Source organism: Drosophila suzukii (genome assembly GCF_043229965.1).
Source record: "Drosophila suzukii chromosome 2 unlocalized genomic scaffold, CBGP_Dsuzu_IsoJpt1.0 scf_2c, whole genome shotgun sequence".
Taxonomy (NCBI): domain Eukaryota; kingdom Metazoa; phylum Arthropoda; class Insecta; order Diptera; family Drosophilidae; genus Drosophila; species Drosophila suzukii.
Window position 1 is genome coordinate 28889766 of NW_027255896.1, and position 22753 is coordinate 28912518.

A 22753-nucleotide genomic window follows, 5' to 3' on the forward strand; every position below is an offset into this window, starting at 1 on the left:
TTCTAACTAAAATTTTTTTTCTGACTTATTAAACGCATCTTTTAACCTAATGTACCTCATTCAATGAGAAATCTTTGATGATTAAACATCAATAAAATGGGGAAACGTTTTTATAATCGCATCAGTCGTATTTTTAATTGTAAACACGGTGGTGGTCTTGTCGATAAGCTAATTAATACATTACCGTTTGAAGCCCATATTCCGGGATATAATTTTTGTGGACCGGGTACAAAGTTACAGAAACGGTTGGAACGTGGTAATCAAGGAATAAACCCATTGGATGAAGCTTGCAAAGAGCACGATATTGCATATTCTCAAAACAAGGTATTGAGTGAACGACATAGGGCAGACTCCATATTAATTGACAAAGCCTGGTCGCGTGTCAAGGCACCAGATAGCAGTCTTGGTGAAAGAGCAGCAGCATACTTTGTTACAAATATAGTGAAAGCCAAGAAAAAATTTGGTATGGGATTGAATAAAACGGAAAAGAATGGAAGGAAAAAGATATTGAAGAATAAAATGAAGAAGACAAACCTTTCGACTGTTATTAATGTTGCTACTAAGACATTAAAAAATCAAAAACCATTATGAGTGCAATTAAAGTTGCACGTAAATCAATTCATCAATCAATGGGTTCTAAGAAAAATGTTAAAGTACCTCGTGTAATTAATGTACCCAAAATTGGACGTTTTCTACCAATCGTGCCGATCTTGACAGCCCTCAGCGCTCTTGGTAGTTTAGCAAGTGGTAGTGCAGCAATTGCAAAAACAATTAACAATGCGAGAATGGCTAAGGAAGATATGGAGGAGAAGAAACGTCACAATAGGAAAATTGAAATTGTTGCTGTAGGAGAAGGATTTTATCTCAAGCCCTATAGAAAGGGTTATGGTTTCTTTCTTACGCCCTATAGTAAGGGGAAAGGAATTAAGAAGCGAAAAAACTAATTTCTCTGCTACCCAATATACCACTATCAAATATCGACATTATACATTTTGCTAAGAAATATATCCCACATTTTAGAGGGGTGTTTATGAGAGATCTACTCCCAGAAGCACCAAAAAGTAGGGAGTGTGGTATAGTAAACTTAGATAATTCATGATCAAGTGATATAATAAAAATAAAAATAATATACATTATTTCGACAGTTTTGGAAATCTTCAGCCACCTAGAGAAGTTGTGAAATACTTGGGACATAGAATACAATACAACTACGATAGAGTTCAAGACTTTTATACATACAACTGTGGACACCTGTGCCTCGCTTTTCTACTTTCTTTCGTAGAAAATGTTGAGTCAAAACCGGTATATTTAAATGGTTAATTTACATTTGGGGGGTTGAAAATCAATGTATGGGTACGTGTATGTGTGAACTCTGTATAGTATAAAAAGTGGACCTGCATGCGTTCAAATTCACAGTCTAAGTTTCTACTTCACATCGAACGTCATCTAGAGGACAAGAATTTTTGATCATTCTTAACAAAAAACCTATAACTACTCATAACAGCTCAAAACAGCTGGTGACCAGCTTATAACAACTAGTAAACAACTAGTTAACAGCTACTAAACAGATAATAACCATCTAATAACAGCTATTAACCAGCTAAAACAAGTAGTAAGCAACTACGAAACAAGTACTGAACAACTGCTAAACAGGTAGTAAAAAACTGTACCAAGTCCAAAAAACTCAACAACCATCATGAATCAGGAAAACCAGATGAACATTGTAGTTAAAGAGTTCAATAAATTTAATAAAAAGACACTGCTATCGAAGACAAGGATGCCTGAAAATGTAAGATTCCCGATCCTCATGGCAGAGTGCAAAACAACAAAGGTTGGAGAATCTATTGCTCTCGAGTTGGAGGAGCACATTCTGTACATGCCAGAAAGGTACACCTCTCTTCAAGATGATATCATCAATGAAATGGTTGATGGGAAATTTAATATTTATAAAAGTAATGACAATTTGTATTTAGAAGTAAGGAACTTGACGATTTCTACTTTACAACTAATGAGAAAGATCCGCAGTCTAATCGAAACATAACTCCACCAAGGTCTTTCGATGATAGTGATTCCTATAATCAATTCTTTTCACATACGAATATAGAGGAAGATATAGAAGAAGAGAAAAAGGAGACGGAAAAGAGTGAAGAAGAAGGGACAACACCTTTACCAATGTATACAGGAGAGGCCGATATGGGTGTGGATGCAGAGCTAGAAGATAATAACACTAGTTATAATTATCATTTTAATATCAGTAATTTGACCACAGGAAATGTGTTGGATAAGGGTTATGGACCTAAAAAAAAGCGCAAACAATTCATTAACTTTGGGAGATAAAGAATTAAAAATTAAAGATAATAAAATAACATTTTCTAGTGGAATGAGTTGTGATCTGACTCCTGGTCTGTACTCTCTAATTTTTCTTAGTAAACCTGAAAACTATGATGATCAAGACTTGAAAATGTATAAAAAAATTATTTTAGAAACGAATATACATAGAGTAGGCTTTAAACCTAATATCAGAATCAAGGGAACACGAGCATACAAATATAGCCATATTATTAAGAAGTTGATAGACAAAGATTTCAGTCCTACAACGTCTACTCCACTTCGCTCAAAAACAGGCTTTGGTTACATGACTCTTCAGAAATCAAATCCAAACTATGTATATTGGAATGATGTAAATGAGTTAGTCGAACGATTGGAAATTTAAGTAGCATCAAAAGGAGCGGGTAACACCAGCCACAATAACGAAATTTTTTCAATATTAGAGGAATTGCGTGAAGGATTATATATTAATGAGTATAAATAGGAAGGACAAATATGTTTTACATTTATAAACATCATGTCTGTCGACAAGTTTGGACATTTTTCTGTTCATAAGGAACGATCAGGAAATTTGAAAAGACGTGTTAATTCTACTGAGGGATTATTCATCGATGTAATCTAAATGCTCAAAATAAACGTATCAAAAACGGATCTAAGCCTTTAGACAACAATGATCTAGCAACGCAATACTGATGAGATCCTCGGAAAGTTGGGAGAAGATTTAGGAAAAATTATAACTCAAAATGTTAATCGTCGACTCACAAAAATTTCAAGCTTAGAAAATAAAATTGAATTGAATAATAAGAGAGCAGACAGCGCTGACCAAATTTTTGCAAAAATTCTGGAAAAGATTAAAACCATTGAGGACTATATATTTAAATATGTAACAAAACCGATATCGTTACCGATAAAAACCACAATTGAGTTAGAAGGTGTCGCTTTTCAGCCTATTAGAAGAATATGATTAAGCGAGAAATCGTAAATGAGTTGCACGGACTATCTCGAAAAAACTTTCAACGAAGACGAGTGATTACAAAGGGTATAAACGATCTGTGGCAAGCAGATTTGGTTGAAATGGGAGCATTTTCAAAATCTAATGATGGGTACCGATACTTGTTGACTGTTATAGACACATTTTCGAAATATGCTTGGGGTGAGGCATTAAAATCAAAAAATGCAAATGATGTTTCCCAAGCCATGGAGAGAATATTTAAATCGGGTCATGGAACACCAAGAAACCTGCAAACTGATGATGGCACTGAATTCTTTAACTCTAAATTTAAGGTATTAATGAAAAGTTATAGGATAAATCATTATTCAACCTTCAGTACTCTAAAAGCATCAATAGTTGAACGTTTCAATAGAACTCTTAAAGAATTAATTTGGCGTGAGTTTATTTTCAATGCAGCAGTATTTTGATGGTTACTTTCTTTTTAGTCTTGTTTTTGGATGGTTACTATCTGTATTGCATCTGTAAAGTACTTGGTTTAGATGGTAACTAAATGTTAACAAGTTTTAAGAGTCGCTATAGTCTCTTATTAAGAACTATCAAAGTACACAAGTTAAAGTTTCTAAGATGTGTTAGCCAAACACACTTGCAGTGAACTATCATTACCTGACCGTCATCAAAGTCACATGCCCAAGACCCAAGGTCATTGAATAAAATACTTCCCCTTCATTTGTACCTGGAGTTTTAATTACAGTCAGATACAAAATTTGTAGGATTATTCAATATTTTTTTATATATTTTATTATTGTAAACATATTTTATTAAATTCATAGCTAATTATATTTTATGTATATTTGTATATAATTGATTTTCTTACTCCATCCCTCTGTAAGAAACATGTCGGTTGTTAATCTTCGTTCCAAACGCAGATTTTCGCTTGGTTCCCATACATAGATGTAAAATAGTTCTAACAATGTAATCTTTCTCAGATGTTGAATTAATTTTAAAGCATTCATTTGTTCCATCCCATAATAATATTGTAACATATTTCGAAAGCATCATTAGCTAGCATAGGAGCGTCTTTCAATTTAATTTCTGATTCAAGTTTATGATAGAGGTGTTGGGACCTGGTAATATCGTTTTTTGTTGTCAACTATTTTTCTAGATTTCTAATTCTATTCTATTTGTATACTATTTGTATGAGTAAGGCATCATTGTCTAAGATTCTGAATAAGTTTAATAAACTCTTTAATTACAATACTGATTAGCTGGTTACTATCTATTTAGTAGATGTATACAAGTTGTTTAGTATCTGGTTTCTATATGTTAAACAGATGTATACAAAGTAGTAGGGAAACGCGGATTTTGGGACAATTAGCGTATTAATGGCCCTGCCCCCTCTCCACCCCTCATTAACGTATGCGGGTTCTGGGACAATTAGCATAATCCAATAAATTAACTGATTTTAATGGGCTTTGAAGTCATAAAAATGTCACGATCATGTCTATAAAGAGTAAAATTAATTGCCCCCCATCGCCCCCACATCCCCATGTGACAATATTGATTATGTATCCTTCCCCTCATTATGTTCAATTAATAGTCAGGTGAGAAAGGTGCACGTGAGAAAGGTCGCACAATCATAGTATCCAAAGGTTGTTATCTTAGAGGAACATATCCGATCATTATCACAGGTGTTGCTGTGCACGTGTGAAAGGTCGCACACCCAAAGTATTCAAAGATGGTTATCTTAGAGGAACATGTCCGATCATGTTGGGGAATAATGTTTCCTATGATTATAAAACTAATTTAGAAATCAAAAGAACCCCAATAAAATAAATCTCACAAGTTAATGATTCTCAGATGTGGAATATTTTCAAATACACATTTTTGTTTCCGAGCTACCCGAACATGCGCACCTGTCAATTACCTGACCGCAATAAAAGGGACACATGCACAACCCAGAAGGCGCACGCTCATTGACAAGACCATGGGCCTCACGCCAACGACCTCATACGACGTTCCCATAATAGGGGTTTAAATCATGACCGCGCAACAACTCGCAAGTAGCCGACATATCTCAGTCAAGGAAATATTTTCCATTCTCCGTACCTGTAATTTTAACTCGAAATAAAAAGTCAGAAGTTTATTTTGTAGCATAATAATACATTTATTCATTTATTCTGGTATTGCGAACATTTTTGTTATGTGTAGAAATTAATTTTCTGCTTTGATTCCGGCGATTTGCATAGAAGAAGCAGGCGCACGTTTCCGACGTCATTTCTGGATTACAAAATGTAAAGTGTTCACCATAATTCGTAGTTTTGAGATCATGTCCACCTCGGTTCATGAACATAGTTTTTGTGTTTAGAAGGTATTGAAAATGCCGACCAATTATATCTCCTTTAAATTGTTCAATAAATTGGTCAATTTCCTCATGAAATTTCATTTTGTTAATTTTATTTTCTTGTACGTCTTTACACGTCTAGTCTCAACTTTAAAAATATGTATAACAATTATTTTATTGTTTTGGAGCTACTTTTAAAAAATGTCAAAATAATGTATGCATTGTTTAGAGCACAAACCCCGCCCTTAAGGTGTGTTTCACAATAGGGAAACCGGTTTCCTTTAAACCTCTTTAATGACGGAAAGCCCATTTCCTCGATATTAATGAGCTGACGACTCCCAAAAAACTTCTGTAGAAATCTTTTCTTTTCCACACCTTTACAAATAATTTGTTTTCCTCTTGTAATTGTCCTTAGATACTTTCGAGTTTGTGGAAAACTGTTCTCTCCATCGTTCCAAAAAATTTTGTGATGTGTAATAGCTAACCAAATTGCAGTCTTTCGAGATTTTGTATTTAGCAAAGTAAAATCATATGGTGGTTCTATTAAAAAACTATTATTCAAGTTTGGATCTTTTTCGAATACAATTCCAATTTCCTTTGGAATAAAATTATTATTATTATCAAAGAAATCTTGAACATCAATCGAAACAGTATCTTTCAACATTTTTCTAATGTTAAACAACTCGTTGTACTAGTCCGTTTAATGGGTTATATTCAACTAAACGGTCATGTATGAGGAGACAGTAAGCTTGGGTATTTTCATGACTTGGTGTCTTCAGTTCTATTTAAATTCTCACATCAATAGGACCAGTTTTCACTGATTCGATTTGATATGAAAGATCAACCACAATAATAGGGGCCTTAAATTTAAATTCATTTTGGGTCAAAAATGGCTGTGACTAACGATTATAGTAACTATATTGAAATCTTGTATGCATTTCATAAAGGTGAGCATACTGATTCTTACAAAAATCAACATTCAGATTATCATATGGATATGACTCAGAATTGAAGTGAACTTTCAAGTTTGATAAGTTATGGGTCATAAGTTCTCCATTTAGTGTAAATCCAATTATGGCAAATCTTGGTTTTTCGCGGTTAGCCGACAATTTTACATTTCAGCTGTGTTGACTCCCATACCCCAATTTGGGGTTAACATATAAATCCCAACTCTGGAATGCGATTGGTAGGTTTACACAACTTTTAATAATATCGTACATCTTAATTTTTGTAAAATCGCTCAGAGTTACGTGGAGAATTTTCCAGATTTTATTCGTCATTTCCAGTTTAAAAGTTTGTTCATTTCTGGTTTGTTCAAGATTCACCAAGATTCTTAGTTAGCATCAACACTAGTTCGTGTTTACAATTTAACAAAACTTTTTTATAATCTTCAGCAAATCCCAATCAATTTTTTAATGGTACGGAAAAGTTAAAGTGGGGTCCCGTAGATATTTCGTCTCCACTGCTCCATCCGGAATTTAATAGATTTTGACTTTTAAGATTATCCAGAGATATATAATTTTTTAGGGTTGTAGTCATACCGACAAATCGTGTTTTATCAATCTCACATCCATTTATTTCGTACTTAATTTCATCCAAAAAGTAAGCCATACAATTATTTATAAAAAAGTGGTAACATTATCAGTTGTAGGTCCAATCGGTGAATCTTTTCTATAAATTCCTTGAAAACTAAGGTAACTTTCGTGAGGAAGCACGTACAAGTCTTGAAGTTAGATAGTAATTCGAATTTCATCGTTTGGCTTAAATGTTTGATTATACGATGAATAAGTATGAAACTCTTTCTTCGAAATACTCTATTCTGTCTAAACCTTTTCTCGAACATATTAAATTTTGTTCATTATTTTCCTTTCCACCTTTTATATTATACTCGAAGCTTCAATTCTATTGACTTTAAAAATGTTTTTTTTTTTTCAAAGTAAGTGAACTTCTTTTTACTGTTGATCCTCTTTCTATAGCTTTACAATTAGTAATGCTTGGCTGAGGACTTAAGCTACGTCTTTTATTATAAATAATCATTCTACTAACCGAATTTGCATGCGAATCGTAACGTTTAAACCACGTAAATTCACCAAATCGCCGTTTTGATCTACTATGCGTATAGATAGTGTGCTTATTTGGTAAATAAATGAGGTTATGGGGTGTCACTGTCATTTTATACCCAGGCGGAACGTTAAGGACAAAGTCATCTAACGCATGATTCGGTGTATTATCTATGGTAAGTATCTAACAAAGCTTTATATTGAAATTACTCCTTAAATCATAATAAATTGAACAAATCCTATTCTGTATCTTCCGTTATACATTTAGTTATCCTTGCTAATTAATAGGAATCCGTGCTTGTCCTACCAACATTTTTGAAAAATTTTCAAAAATGATTCATAATTTATATCAGTGTTAAATCATCTTGTTTAAACATTATAATAAAGATGGCATTGTCACGAATAAGATGTTTTGGTATACTTATGATATTTTTTTGTCGACCCATACAAAAATAAGAAATTATGTTATCTTGTTTTTCACAAGCAACGTCTTCGAATATCATAATGGAATTGTTTTTGGCTTCACTAGGGTCTAGTACACCGTCATTAAGGGAGAATGTATGATATCCATTCTGTTAGTTGGTCTCGGAACCAACCTAACATCAACACCAAGCTGCGTATCTCAACAAAAAATCATACTCCCAGCTCAGTTCATCGCACCCGCTTTCAAAACGAAAAAGAACTCCTCGGTAAAAAACATTGGCTGTTTACCGACGTCAGATCTATATTCGTGGCAGAAGCTACGGCTAAATTACTAGCCTGCCGCTTTGCCACCAGTAAAACCGGCGAGTTTGTTGTCTGCACTAACAGTCTTTCGTCACTCCTGGCAATAAATAACCATAAGAGAGATACAAAGATTAAGAAAAGAACATCGAAAAAAATAACACTCTTTTGGGTCCCAAGCCATCACGGCATAAAGGGTAACGAAGACGCGGACCAGGCAGCCCACAACATTGGCCTCTCACCAACATTCGTTTTCACTCCAATAAACAGCAAGGACGTACACAAGCTAATAGATCGCAACTTGGAAAACCAAAAGATGGAGGAATGCAGGATACTGCAAATTTAATCCCACATGTACAAAAACACCTCTCCCAGCGGCAATCGGGAGACAACAGTGCAGTACCTTTATCCGGCTCCGTATAGGACACACTAAACACACACACGAACACCTATTAAAAGGCATCAACAATCCGATATGCAGTTTATACGGAGGAATCCCAAACACCGACCACCTTTTAGACAATTTAGAGGTATTAGAGCCCACCTGATCGGCACACAGCCCCCTTCCCAAATCCTCGATTTTAAAAATGTACGAGTCTATAACTAAATCAAAGCTAGCAATATAATAACAAACTAAGCCCATAAAAAACCGCATGTACAGATTAAAACACAGCAGATTAGTTACAGTCAGAGTCGAAGGCCTCCGCAGCCAGTGCTCGGAAATTTAGTATTAAGTTTAACATTGTATGATAATCTTAATTTGTTAAATAAATAAATAAATTGGTTTGATTAATTTCTCCAAGTACTCATATTTAGATTGATATAAACTTTTTGAAAATATATAAATATTTTCGAATTTTAGTCCATTAGGACTCTCTATTAAACTTGACATAATATTAGTTTTACCAAAATTCGAAAGCCCAACAATTTGAGCCCTTATTGTGTTCGGTATATTTTTATACCCGTTACTCGTAGAGTAAAAGGGTATACTAGATTCGTCGGAAAGTATGTAACAGGCAGAAGGAAGCGTTTCCGACCCCATAAAGTATATATATTCTTGATCAGGATCACTAGCCGAGTCGATCTAGCCATGTCCGTCTGTCCGTCTGTCCGTCTGTCTGTCCGGATGAACGCTGAGATCTCGGAAACTATGGGAGCTAGGCTATTGAGATTTGGCGTGCAGATTCCTGAGCTTCTTACGCAGCGCAAGTTTGTTTCAGTACAGTGCCACGCCCACTCTAACGCCCACAATCCGCCCAAAACTGTGGCTCCTACAGTTTTGATGCTAGACTAAAAATTTTAACTGAAATGTAATGTTCTTATCAATACCTATCGATTGACCCAAAAAAAAGTTTGCCACGCCCACCCTAACGCCCATAAACCGCCCACAAACTTCAAAAAATCGTAATTATGAACGTGGATATCTCGGAAACTATCAAAGATAGAGAATTAAGATTTCAGATTTAGATTCCGTAGCCTTATACGCAGCGCAAGTTTGTCACGCGAATATGCCACGCCCACTCTAACGCCCACAAGCCGCCCAAGTCTGTGACGCCCACAATTTTCATGCTAGATAAAAATTGTAACTGAAATGTGTTGGTCTCGTCAATACCTATCGATTGATCCAAAAAAAAATTGCCACGCCCACTCTAACGCCCATAACGTTTAAATCTGTCTATCGCCGTTGCGTGGCGCATTTTAATCTCGCTTTGCTGCTTGCATATCTCCATTTCCCTTTGGTCCCTTTAGCTGAGTAACGGGTATCTGATAGTCGAGGTACTCGACTATAGCGTTCTTCCTTGTTCTCGTTAGAAAGTTACAGAAACGGTTGCAACGCGGTGATCAAGGAATAAACCCATTGGATGAAGCATGCAAAGAGCACGATATTGCATATTCTCAAAACAAGGCATTGAGTGAACGACATAGGGCTGACTCTATATTAATTGACAAAGCCTGGTCGCGTATCAAGGCACCAGATAACACTCTTTGTGAAAAAGCAGCAGATTACTTTGTTATAAATATAATGAAAGACAAAAAAAATTCGGTATGGGATTGAATAAAACGGAAAAGAAAGGTAGGAAAAAGATAATGAAGAATAAAATGAAGAAGACAAACCTTTCGACTGTTATTAATGTTGCTACGAAGACATTAAAAAAACAAAAACCATTAGACATTATGAGTGCAATTAAAGTTGCACGTAAATCAATTCATCAATCAATGAAAAATGTTAAAGTACCTCGTGTAATTAATGTACCCAAAATTGGAGGTCCTCTACCAATCGTGCCGATATTGACAGCCTTCAGGGCTCTTGGTAGTTTAGCAAGTGGTAGTGCAGCAATTGCAAAAACAATTAACAATGCGAGAATGGCTAAAGAAGATATGGAGGAGAAGAAACGTCACAACAGGAAAACTTAAAGTGTTGCTATAGGAGAAGGATTATATCGCAAACCCTATAGAAAGGGTTATGGTTTCTTTCTTAAGCCCTATAGTAAGGGGAAAGAAATTAAACTAAAAAACTAATTTTTCTGCTACCCAATAGACCACTATCAAATATCGTCATTATACATTCGAAAATTCACGATCAAGTGGTACACATTGGGTTGCATGTAATAAAAATAAAAATAATATGTGTACATTATTTCGATAGTTTTGGAAATCTTCAGCCACCTAGAGATGTTGTGAAATACTTGGGACATAGAATACAATACAATTACGATAGAGTTCAAGACTTTGATACATACAACTGTGGACACCTGTGCCTCGCTTTTCTACTTTCTTTCGTAGAAGATGTGGAGTCAAAGCCGATATATTTAAATGGTTAATTTACATTTGGGGGGTTAAAAATCAATGTTTGGGTACGTGTATGTGTGAACTCTGTATAGCGTAAAAAGTGCACGCGTTCAAATTCACGGTATACGATTTTACTTCACATCGAATGTCGTCTAGAGGACAAAATTGTTGATCATTCTTAACAAAAAACAAGGAAGAACGCTATATTCGAGTACCTCGACTATTAGATGCCCGTTATTCAGCTAAAGGGACCACAAAGAAATGGAGGTATGCAAGCAGCAAAGCGAGATTGAAATGCGCCATCTACCCGCGATCTCAATATATGGTTATGTTGGGTCAATCGATAGGTATTGACGAGACTAATACATTTCAGTTAAACTTTATTTTCTAGCATGAAAATTGTAAATTTCGCGACCGCTGAAGAGAGTGTGCGAGCTCCGCGGAAAGTGCAAGAAAGTTGATAAATTAAATGCAAACAAAACACAAAAACTAAACTGGCTAATTTCAAATAAGCGAAAAGACGCTAAAACCCAAATAAATTTGGGTTTCAACACAAAAACGGTGTAATGACTTTAACTAGCACATACATTTTTTCATCTTATAATAATAAATAAGTGCCACGCTAATAAAAGCTCAATGAGCTACGAACAGAATAAAGAGCGACTCAGCTCCGCGAGCCAAAGAGACGGTTAGTTTTCGTATGTCTCAACGCGTGATAGCGAAGTGCAAAAAACGACCCTACTGTCGGTCGATAGCCAAAGAGCACGATCTTGCTCACCATGCTTACTTACGGCTACCCCTACTCCAACGGCGTGGAGTCCACAATGCAAAACCCCCCCACCATCAGTTTCGAACCCTTGCGCACCAACAACATGCAACGGTAAAACTTCTGCATCCGCACTAAATTTGTCAGCAACAACTACAGCTACGGCAAAAAAAACCAACGACAACCACTGCTACGACTGTTATTTCGAATCCGCCAAGGAAGTTATCGATGCTCTCAAGGAAAAAGGGTTTTCTGCAAGGAACGTCAGTAACATTATAAACAGGAAAATAGAGCCGCAACCACTCTTCAGGGTCGAGCTGGAGCCAGACAGCAGAGTCTTTAAGAAAAATGAAGTGCACCCCATTTATAACCTGCAATACTTATTGCACCGAAGAATCAACGTGGAAGAGCCACATAAAAGGAACGGCCCAGTGCAATGCACAAATTGTCAGGAGTATGGACACACCAGGGCATACTGTTCACTTCGATCAGTCTGTGTAGCTTGTGGAGACTTCCACAATTCGGCTAACTGCCCTGCCAACAATGAAGACCCCTAAAAGAAAAAATGCGTTAACTGCCAAGGTAACCACACGGCAAACTACAGAGGCTGTCCGGTCGACAAGGAGATGTAGGACCGCTTGCGAAAAGTGACAGCAACGCGTCATCAGAATACCCGAAATGCGTACACTTACTCGCGTACGACGCCGGAAGAATTTTTCGGCACGGCTGCAAGTTGATCATACGCCGATGCCCTTCGATCAGGGACGGAAAACCCACTCCAGTCTAATCTAGGAAACGGTCAGCAGATCCACGTACAGTCACAAAGCCCTCTGGAACCTATGATGGTCACCATGCACCAAAGTATGGTGGAATTTATGTCATTCATAAAAACGACTATGCAAACACTGGTTAAAAACCAGAACATGGTGTTACAGCTGCTTGCAGCTAAGCAGTCCAAATAATCGATGGCCAATGACGTTTCACGGCACAACCTTGAAGTAACACAGATCCTGAATGATAATCATATCGACATTATGCTACTGGTAGAGACGCACCTCACAAACAAATACAACTTCAACTTTCTACCGCACAGACCATCCAGATGGTAAGGCCCACGGCCGAACCGGCATCCTAATCAGGGAAGCATCAAGCACCACTTTCATCAAAGTGCAGTCAGGCAACGGAAACCTCACCATAGCCGCTGTCTACTGTCCGCCTCACTTTACAATTTCTGAAGGACAATTCATGGACTTCTACAACTTGCTTGGAGACCGCTTTATAGCTGCAGGGGACTATAATGCCAAACACACGCACTGGGGATCACGCCTGGCCAACAGACCCCAGGAAAGTTCCAGACCTAATAGACTTTGCGGTGCATTCCCCGCAATAAGCGCCAAAGCGCTTTCAGACCTGTCGTCAGACCATTCGCCAGTGCTAATAACTCTTCTTCAAAGCACAAAAACTACAGATCATCCCTCAAGCTGACGTCGCACAGAACCAACTGGTTAAAATATAAAAAGTATGTAAGCTCACACATCCAACTAACCCCTCACTTCAACATCGAAGCGGACATCGACTGCTTTACCGATGCTCTTGAAGAAGTATTCGTGGAGGCAGCCACTATCTCAACACCACAAGGCAGGGACGTGGAAACCAACCACTTCAAAACAAATCTGCAAATTAAACAGCTAGTCCTAGAAAGGAGGCGCCTGCGCCTGGCAAACCAACAGATCGCCGTCATCAAAACAACGTCTTAAGGCAGCGACTCGCACACTAAATCGAGCTCTTAAGAACAGCTCTAAAACGGAAAATGCACAGCTGCGGTACATTAAAAAACTTTCGCCAACCAGTACAAAACATCCTCTGTGGAGGGCTCACCCAAATTTGAGTTCACCAATCGAAACAGTCACTCCGATAAGAAATTCATCTGGCAGCTGAGTCCGCAGCGACGAAGATAGAGCCGAAACTTTTGCTTTACATCTCAGGTCTTCCAGCCGGACTTTGCCACTGGTTCATTTTTCCTACCACAAATCGAATCTGAATCTATTTCCCTACCACCATTGTTTCAGCCAAAGGAGATCGCGAAAGTCATTGGGGAACTAAAACCGAAAAAGGCCCCTGGCGGTGACCAAATAACCCCAAAAATGTTAATTGAACTTCCAAACTCTGCCATTGAGGGTTTTTGTAAGCTCTTCAATGGGACTATAACTCTCGGCTACTATCCGAAAAAATGGAAAAAATCTATTATCATTATGATACCGAAGCCCGGAAAAGACCACACAATTCCGTCATCCTAAGCTGTTCGAAAAATGCCTTCTAACTCGCATAACACCATATCTAGAAGAACACAATGTTATCCCTGCTCATCAATTTGGATTTCGTCAAAACCATGGAACAATCGAACAAGTTAACAGAATAACATCAGAAATACGCACAGCCTTTGAGCATCGGGAATACTGCAGCGCAATATTCCTCGAAGTATCTCAAGCCTTCGATCGAGTATGGCTAGATGGCCTCATGCGCAAAATCAAAACACACTTACCTGATTAGACTCACAAGCTTCTTGAGTCGTGTCTAAGGTGCAATACAACAATATCCGACGACTACATTATCAAAGCTGGAGTCCCGCAAGGAAGCGCGCTAGGGCCTACTCTGTTCCTCCTATACACAGCGGATATTCCCACAAACGAGCAGCTAACAACATCTACGTTCGCTGACGACACCGCAATTTTAAGTCGCTCGAGGTGCCCATGCCGAGCCACAACACAGCTAGCAAACCATCTCCTCGTAGTAGAGAGGTGGCTATCTGATTGGCGGATTAAAATAAATAAACAAAAATGTAAACACATAACGTTTACTCTCAACAGGCAAACATGCCCTCCACTGTTATTGAATAATACGCAGGTTCCCCAAGTCAACGATGTAACGTATCTCGGCGTCCACCTTGACAGACGACTAACCTGGAGAAGACACATCGAACGCAAGAATGTACATCTAAAACTAAAGGCCAGCAGCTTCCACTGGATTCTTAACGCTCGTTCGCCCCTGCGTCTGGACTACAAGGTTTTGCTCTACAACTCCACTCTCAAGCCCATCTGGACATATGGCTCCCAGCTATGGGGGAACGCCAGCAGAAGCAACATAGACATTATACAGCGCGTTCAATCGAAAATCCTGCGAACTATCACTGGGGCACCATGGTATATTCGCAACCAAAACATCCACAGGGACCTAAGCATTCTTATCGTAAAAGATGAAATAGACAAACAAAAAGCGTCCTACAACGAAAAACTCTCTGTGCACCCCAATCGCCTCGCAAGAGGCTTGACTTGGGTTTCCAGCCGATCCCGTCTACAACGCAACGACCTGCCAAGCCAGCTATAACTTTCGGGCCCCTTAAGCACAACATCAGTCATATGACTGTGAGTTAGATTAATTAGTCTAAAATTTGATACACTTATTGTTAGTATCCAAAGGGAAAAGATTCAATAAATAAATAGCAAAGCATTTAAAAAAAAAAAAGGTAAACTTTATTTTGTAGCATGAAAATTGTAGACGCTACAGGTTTGGGCGGCTTGTGGGAGTTAGAGTAGGCGTGGCAAACGTTTTTTTTGGATCAATCGAAAGCTATTGATAAGACTAATACATTTCAGTTTTATATCTAGCATTAAAATTGTGGGCTCTAAATACTTGGGTGGTTTGTGGGCGTTAGAATGGGCGTGGCATATTTGCGTGACAAACTTGCACTGCGCTCAAAACTACGGAATCTAAATCTGAGATCCCAAATTTCTATCTTTGATAGTTTCCGAGATATCCGCGTTCATATTTACGATTTTTTGAAGTTTGTGGGCATTGAAGTGGTCAATCGATAGGTATTGATGAGAACAATTTATTTCAGTTAACATTTTTATTTGTGGGCATTCGAGTGGGCGTGGCACGCTGCTGAAACAAACGTACGCTGCGCTCAGGAATCCGCATGCCAAGTCCCACTAGCCTAGCTCTTATAGTTTTCGAGATCTCAGCGTTCATCCGGACAGACAGACAGACGGACAGACCAACAGTCGGACATGGCTAGATCGACTCGGCTAATGATCCTGATCAAGAATATATATACTTTATGGGGTCGAAAACCCTTCCTTCTGCTTGTTACATACTTTCCGACGAATCTAGTATAGGCTTTAAACCTAATAACAGAATCAAGGGTACACGAGCATACAAATATAGCCATATTATTAAGAAGTTGATAGACAAAGATTTCAGTCCTACAACGTCTACTCCACTTCGCTCAAAAACAGGCTTTGGTTACATGACTCTTCAGAAATCAAATCCAAACTATGTATATTGGAATGAGGTAAATGAGTTAGTCGAACGATTGGAAATTTTAGTAGCATCAAAAGGAGCGGGAGCCACAATAACGAAATTTTTTCAATACTAGAGGAATGGCGTGAAGAAATGATTATATATTAATGAGTATAAATAGGAAGGACAAATATGTTTTACATTTATAAACATCATGTCTGTCGACAAGTTTGGACATTTTTCTGTTGATAGGGAACGATCAGAAAATTTGAAAAGACGTGTTAATTCTACTGAGGGATTATTCATCGATGAGGACGGTAATCTAAATGCTCAAAATAAACGTATCAAAAACGGATCTAAGCCTTTAGACAACAATGATCTACTGATGAGATCCTCGGAAAGTTGGGAGAAGATTTAGGAAAAATTATAACTCAAAATGTTAATCGTCGACTCACAAAAATTTCAAGCTTAGAAAATAAAATTGAATTGAATAATAAGAGGGCAGACAGCGCTGATCAGATCAGAAAATTTGAAAAGACGTGCTAAGTCTACTGAGGGACTATTCATCGATGAGGACGGTAATCTAAATGCTCAAAATAAACGTAAAAAAAACGCAACTAAACCTTTAGACAACATCTAGCAACGAAAAAATATACTGATGAGATCCTCGGAAAGTTGGGAGAAGATTTAAGAAAAATTATAACTCAAAATATTAATCGTCGACTCACAAAAAGTGAAGCATAGAAAATAAAATTGAATTGCATAAGAAGAGGGCATACAGCGCTGACCAAATTTTTGACAAAATTCTGGAATAGATTAAAACCATTGAGGACTATATATTTAAATATGTAAAAAAAACCGATACCATTACCGAAAAAACCTCTGACAAGCAGATTTGGTTGAAATGGGAGCCATTTTCAAAATCTAGTGAAGGGTACCGATACTTGTCGACTGTTATAGACACATTTTCGAAATATGCTTGGGCTGAGAAAATAAGCCATGGAGAGAATATTTAAATCGGGTCATGGAACACCAAGAAACCTGCAAACTGATGATGGCACTGAATTCTTTAGTTCTAAATTTAAGGTATTAAAGAAATGTTATAGGATAAATCATTATTCAACTTTCAGTTCTTTAAAAGCATCAATAGTTGAACGTTTTAATATATCTCTTAAAGAATTAATGAGGCGTGAGTTTAGTTTCAATGGAAAATATAAGTGGATAGAAGCAATCAATTAATAAATATAATAATTGAGTGCATAGAACAATAAAAATGAGTCCAAGTAAAGTCAATTCTTCCAATGAAAAACAAATATTACAAACATCGTATAATCACCTGAAAATATTTGTTGCAAGTAAATTCCGTAAGGGGGACCACGTTCGTATCAGTAAATATAAACATGTCTTTGAGAAAGGGTATACACCCAACTATACAACTGAAATCTTTAAAATTAGAAAGGTGAAGAATACATACGAATACAAACGAAAAGGAAATAAAGTTTTGGTTAAGTGGCTGGGGTTTCATATATTGATAGTGAAAATCATACATTTTCCATTTCGATAAGTCTAATACTGCAAATTCTAAATACATTGGCTTATTATATTGCATAAAAATTATCATTCATTTTAGTTGCACTATGAAAATGGGATTTTGAAATTAACGTTTTGGCACAATGTGCTTTTCGCCCAGTCTTGGTGCTATCCGGAGCTTCCCATGTACTAACAATCCTAATATCGACCCTGCGCTCGGGATCTTCCATTGTTTTTCCGTAAACAGAATTTTTCATTAATAAAAAAAATCTTTTTCAAATTTATTTTTTGCATTTTGCCCATGTAAAGTATTTAGATCAATGTACTTCTTTAACCAAGACTTTTGTAAGATCTGAACACCTCTATGGATATTTTTCAATAATAAGCAATTCAGTATACATTGTTGCAAATTCCGATAATATATTACATAATTTATTTTTATTTTCCAGGTCAGCAACTAATTTTTTTACCTTATCATCTTTTGAGGCCAGACAATTTGACGGACAAAATGGAAGATCATTATGAAGATCATGTAAACGGTATGGATATATTAAGTCAACTTCCAAAAAATAGCCGTATTTGCTATCATTTGGAATATTATGAATATTAAAGTTGTCTACCAGTTGTCAACCATAAGTTATTCGCATCCACATAAATTAAAAATGAAGACTTCTTCGAGGAATCATAATCTGACAGATATTTATTATTTTCTTTTGTGTATCTATGACAACATTGAAGTAAACCACCTCGAATTCTACTCTCTATACATACATACATCTATACATAATTATATATTTCAGCAATTCAAGTTTAATATTTGTAGTTTTTAACATTGCCTCCCAAGAAAGACCTGGAGTCGTAAAATACTGAACTGGGTCAAGTGAATAAATTTCCATACAAATTTTTGGAAGTTTTTAAAAATGTCGGTTAAAAGGAATACATCAGTTTTCAAATACAATTCTAAATAATCTTTAAGAGTGGAACATGAAAAATGCGACCAAACTTTAAGAGCTTGATCATAATCTTCCTGAGAGCATACCCTTTCCGTTAATTTACTATAGAATGCTTCCCTTGGTGGGAGGGAAGTTTCCTCGAGTCTACTAGCGGAATCTAAATATTCATAGGAAACAAGGAAGAACGCTATAGTCGAGTACCTCGACTATCAGATACCCGTTACTCAGCTAAAGGGACCAAAGGGAAATGGAGATATGCAAGCAGCAAAGCGAGATTAAAATGCGCCACGCAACGGCGATAGACAGATTTAAACGTTATGGGCGTTAGAGTGGGCGTGGCAATTTTTTTTTTGGATCAATCGATAGGTATTGACGAGACCAACACATTTCAGTTACAATTTTTATCTAGCATGAAAATTGTGGGCGTCACAGACTTGGGCGGCTTGTGGGCGTTAGAGTGGGCGTGGCATATTCGCGTGACAAACTTGCGCTGCGTATAAGGCTACGGAATCTAAATCTGAAATCTTAATTCTCTATCTTTGATAGTTTCCGAGATATCCACGTTCATAATTACGATTTTTTGAAGTTTGTGGGCGGTTTATGGGCGTTAGGGTGGGCGTGGCAAACTTTTTTTTGGGTCAATCGATAGGTATTGATAAGAACATTACATTTCAGTTAAAATTTTTAGTCTAGCATCAAAACTGTAGGAGCCACAGTTTTGGGCGGATTGTGGGCGTTAGAGTGGGCGTGGCACTGTACTGAAACAAACTTGCGCTGCGTAAGAAGCTCAGGAATCTGCACGCCAAATCTCAATAGCCTAGCTCCCATAGTTTCCGAGATCTCAGCGTTCATCCGGACAGACAGACGGACAGACGGACAGACGGACATGGCTAGATCGACTCGGCTAGTGATCCTGATCAAGAATATATATACTTTATGGGGTCGGAAACGCTTCCTTCTGCCTGTTACATACTTTCCGACGAATCTAGTATACCCTTTTACTCTACGAGTAACGGGTATAAATATACCCGTCTTACGCATTAGTTGAAATTCAATATCATTACTAAAAAACAAGGAAGAACGCTATAGTCGAGTACCTCGACTATCAGATACCCGTTACTCAGCTAAAGGGACCAAAGGGAAATGGAGATATGCAAGCAGCAAAGCGAGATTAAAATGCGCCACGCAACGGCGATAGACAGATTTAAACGTTATGGGCGTTAGAGTGGGCGTGGCAATTTTTTTTTTGGATCAATCGATAGGTATTGACGAGACCAACACATTTCAGTTACAATTTTTATCTAGCATGAAAATTGTGGGCGTCACAGACTTGGGCGGCTTGTGGGCGTTAGAGTGGGCGTGGCATATTCGCGTGACAAACTTGCGCTGCGTATAAGGCTACGGAATCTAAATCTGAAATCTTAATTCTCTATCTTTGATAGTTTCCGAGATATCCACGTTCATAATTACGATTTTTTGAAGTTTGTGGGCGGTTTATGGGCGTTAGGGTGGGCGTGGCAAACTTTTTTTTGGGTCAATCGATAGGTATTGATAAGAACATTACATTTCAGTTAAAATTTTTAGTCTAGCATCAAAACTGTAGGAGCCACAGTTTTGGGCGGATTGTGGGCGTTAGAGTGGGCGTGGCACTGTACTGAAACAAACTTGCGCTGCGTAAGAAGCTCAGGAATCTGCACGCCAAATCTCAATAGCCTAGCTCCCATAGTTTCCGAGATCTCAGCGTTCATCCGGACAGACAGACGGACAGACGGACAGACGGACAGACGGACAGACGGACATGGCTAGATCGACTCGGCTAGTGATCCTGATCAAGAATATATATACTTTATGGGGTCGGAAACGCTTCCTTCTGCCTGTTACATACTTTCCGACGAATCTAGTATACCCTTTTACTCTACGAGTAACGGGTATAATAACTTTACAGTATTCAATTGATCATCAACTAAATTAAATGCTAGGGTATCTAAACTTGATGGCATAAATCTATATGTATCGAGAAAACGAATTTAAAAACTATTTCAACTTAAGCATTTAATTTTTTTGAGGCAGAAATATAGTTTTCCTTATTTGTTGGTATTACGGAAATTTCACCGGGAATCTTTAACAACTCTTGAATAAATAAATGACAGTCGTATTTCGATAAATTATAAACAAAAACTGGAATGAATTTGTTAACTTTATAATCCAAGTTACATTTAGAATGGTCTGCACCTCTTAAGCGACCTGTGAAATGACAATGATCTCTAACCCTATCAGTCCCTAAAACTGTCTGACAAATAGAACAATTCAATAAATTATTAAATATTTTCTGGTCATCCAAAGTCATTCTCATAGGAACTATTTTATGGTAGTACTCATCACTCAATTTACTTCAATTTTTTATCAAGGAATTTACAAAACTTATTCCAGAATTTTTTACTGTTTCTAAAACAATTTTATCTAGTTTAGAATCAAAAGCACACTTTATATAGTACGCACATGAAACGAGGTAGTGGTATGAAAGACGAACCAGCCATCGGTGTATTGTTATATGTTGTCCCAAAAAGATTGTACGCCAACCTTTTTATTAGAGTTCTCTTTATTCAATGAATTCTTATTGAGCTAGCATGTCAAATATGCAGAATCAGCACTGCCCGGTCCCAGTGCACTCAACGGCGAACATATTACCGGGCACTTGAAGAACTGTTTAGCACTTGTATTTGTGGCTTACATATTATGGCCAAGTGCTACAATGTATTGGTAATAATATTAATGCATAACACTGAGTACAGTGCGCATTCGATATGTGAACATACTACATCTCCCTCCTTTAGAAAAATATCGTAATTAAATGAAGTTATTTTCATAGTATTTTGATTTGTATATAAAAATATATATATAAAACAAGGAAGAACGCTATGGTCGAGTACCTCGACTATCAGATACCCGTTACTCAGCTAAATGGAGATATGCAAGCAGCAAAGCGAGACAAAAAAGCGCCACCTACCGGCGGTAGACAGATTTAAGCGTTATGGGCGTTAGAGTGGGCGTGGCCAATTTTTTTTGGATCAATCGATACGTATTGACGAGACCAATACATTTCAGATAACATTTTTTATCTAGCATGAAAATTGTGGGCTTCACAAGTTTGTTCGGTTTGTGGGCGTTATAGTGGGCGTGGCAAACTTGTTTTTAGGTATTGATTAGAACAATACATTTCAATAAACATTTTTATTCTAGCATCAAAACTGTAGGAGCCACAGTTTTGGGCGGTTTGTGGGCGTTAGAGTGGGCGTGGCACTCTGCTGACAAACAAACCTGCGCTGCGTAAGAAGCTCAGGAATCTGTACGCCAAATCTCAATAGCCTAGCTATTATAGTTTCCGAGATCTCAGCGTTCATCCGGACAGACAGACAGACGGACAGACGGACATGGATAGATCGACTCGGCTAGGGATCCTGATCAAGAATATATATACTTTATGGGGTCGGAAACGCTTCCTTCTGCCTGTTACATACTTTTCGACGAATCTAGTATACCCTTTTACCCTTTTGTCATAGGAGTCTTTGTTTGTTTTGTCACTTTTGATTTTTGGCATTTTTGACCTTTTCTTATGTACTTATAATAATATCTTTTGACCTTGGCCAAGGTTTTAGTCATGCCAGTGTGACCTCCTTGTACTGGATCCTTGTGAAATGTAGACAGTATAGCTTCTTTATCTTTATCATTATACGGTCACCGGGTTGAGTAGCGCTACTCTCAATGATTTCAGTTTCTTATTGCCCATTTTTTTTAAATCATCTATTGAAACTTGTTCAAAGATCTTTTTCCACGCTGCCACTTTTAGTTGGCTGATTTTATATATACCGGCTTGCAGTTCAAGCCTTTGGAAGAACTGACCTAAGACAAGAATATCATTGGTAAATAAATCGCTAACATTATATCTTGCAGTAATTTTTTTTCCATGCTTGAAGAAATAGGTCGTATTATTATCATTGCAAGGTCACTACT

General features: G+C 37.4%; 1 protein-coding gene across 1 annotated transcript in view; it reads left to right on the top strand.

Moving 5' to 3' along the window:
• The window catches only part of DIP-lambda (Dpr-interacting protein lambda), a 1126682-nt gene extending 1108353 nt beyond the window's left edge, over positions 1-18329 (top strand). Inside the window, exon 10 of the transcript XR_011605241.1 lies at positions 18239-18329. The gene's annotated coding sequence lies outside the window, so the exon portion shown is untranslated. The remainder of the gene's footprint in view (positions 1-18238) is intronic.
• The last annotated feature ends 4424 nt before the right edge of the window (positions 18330-22753 follow it).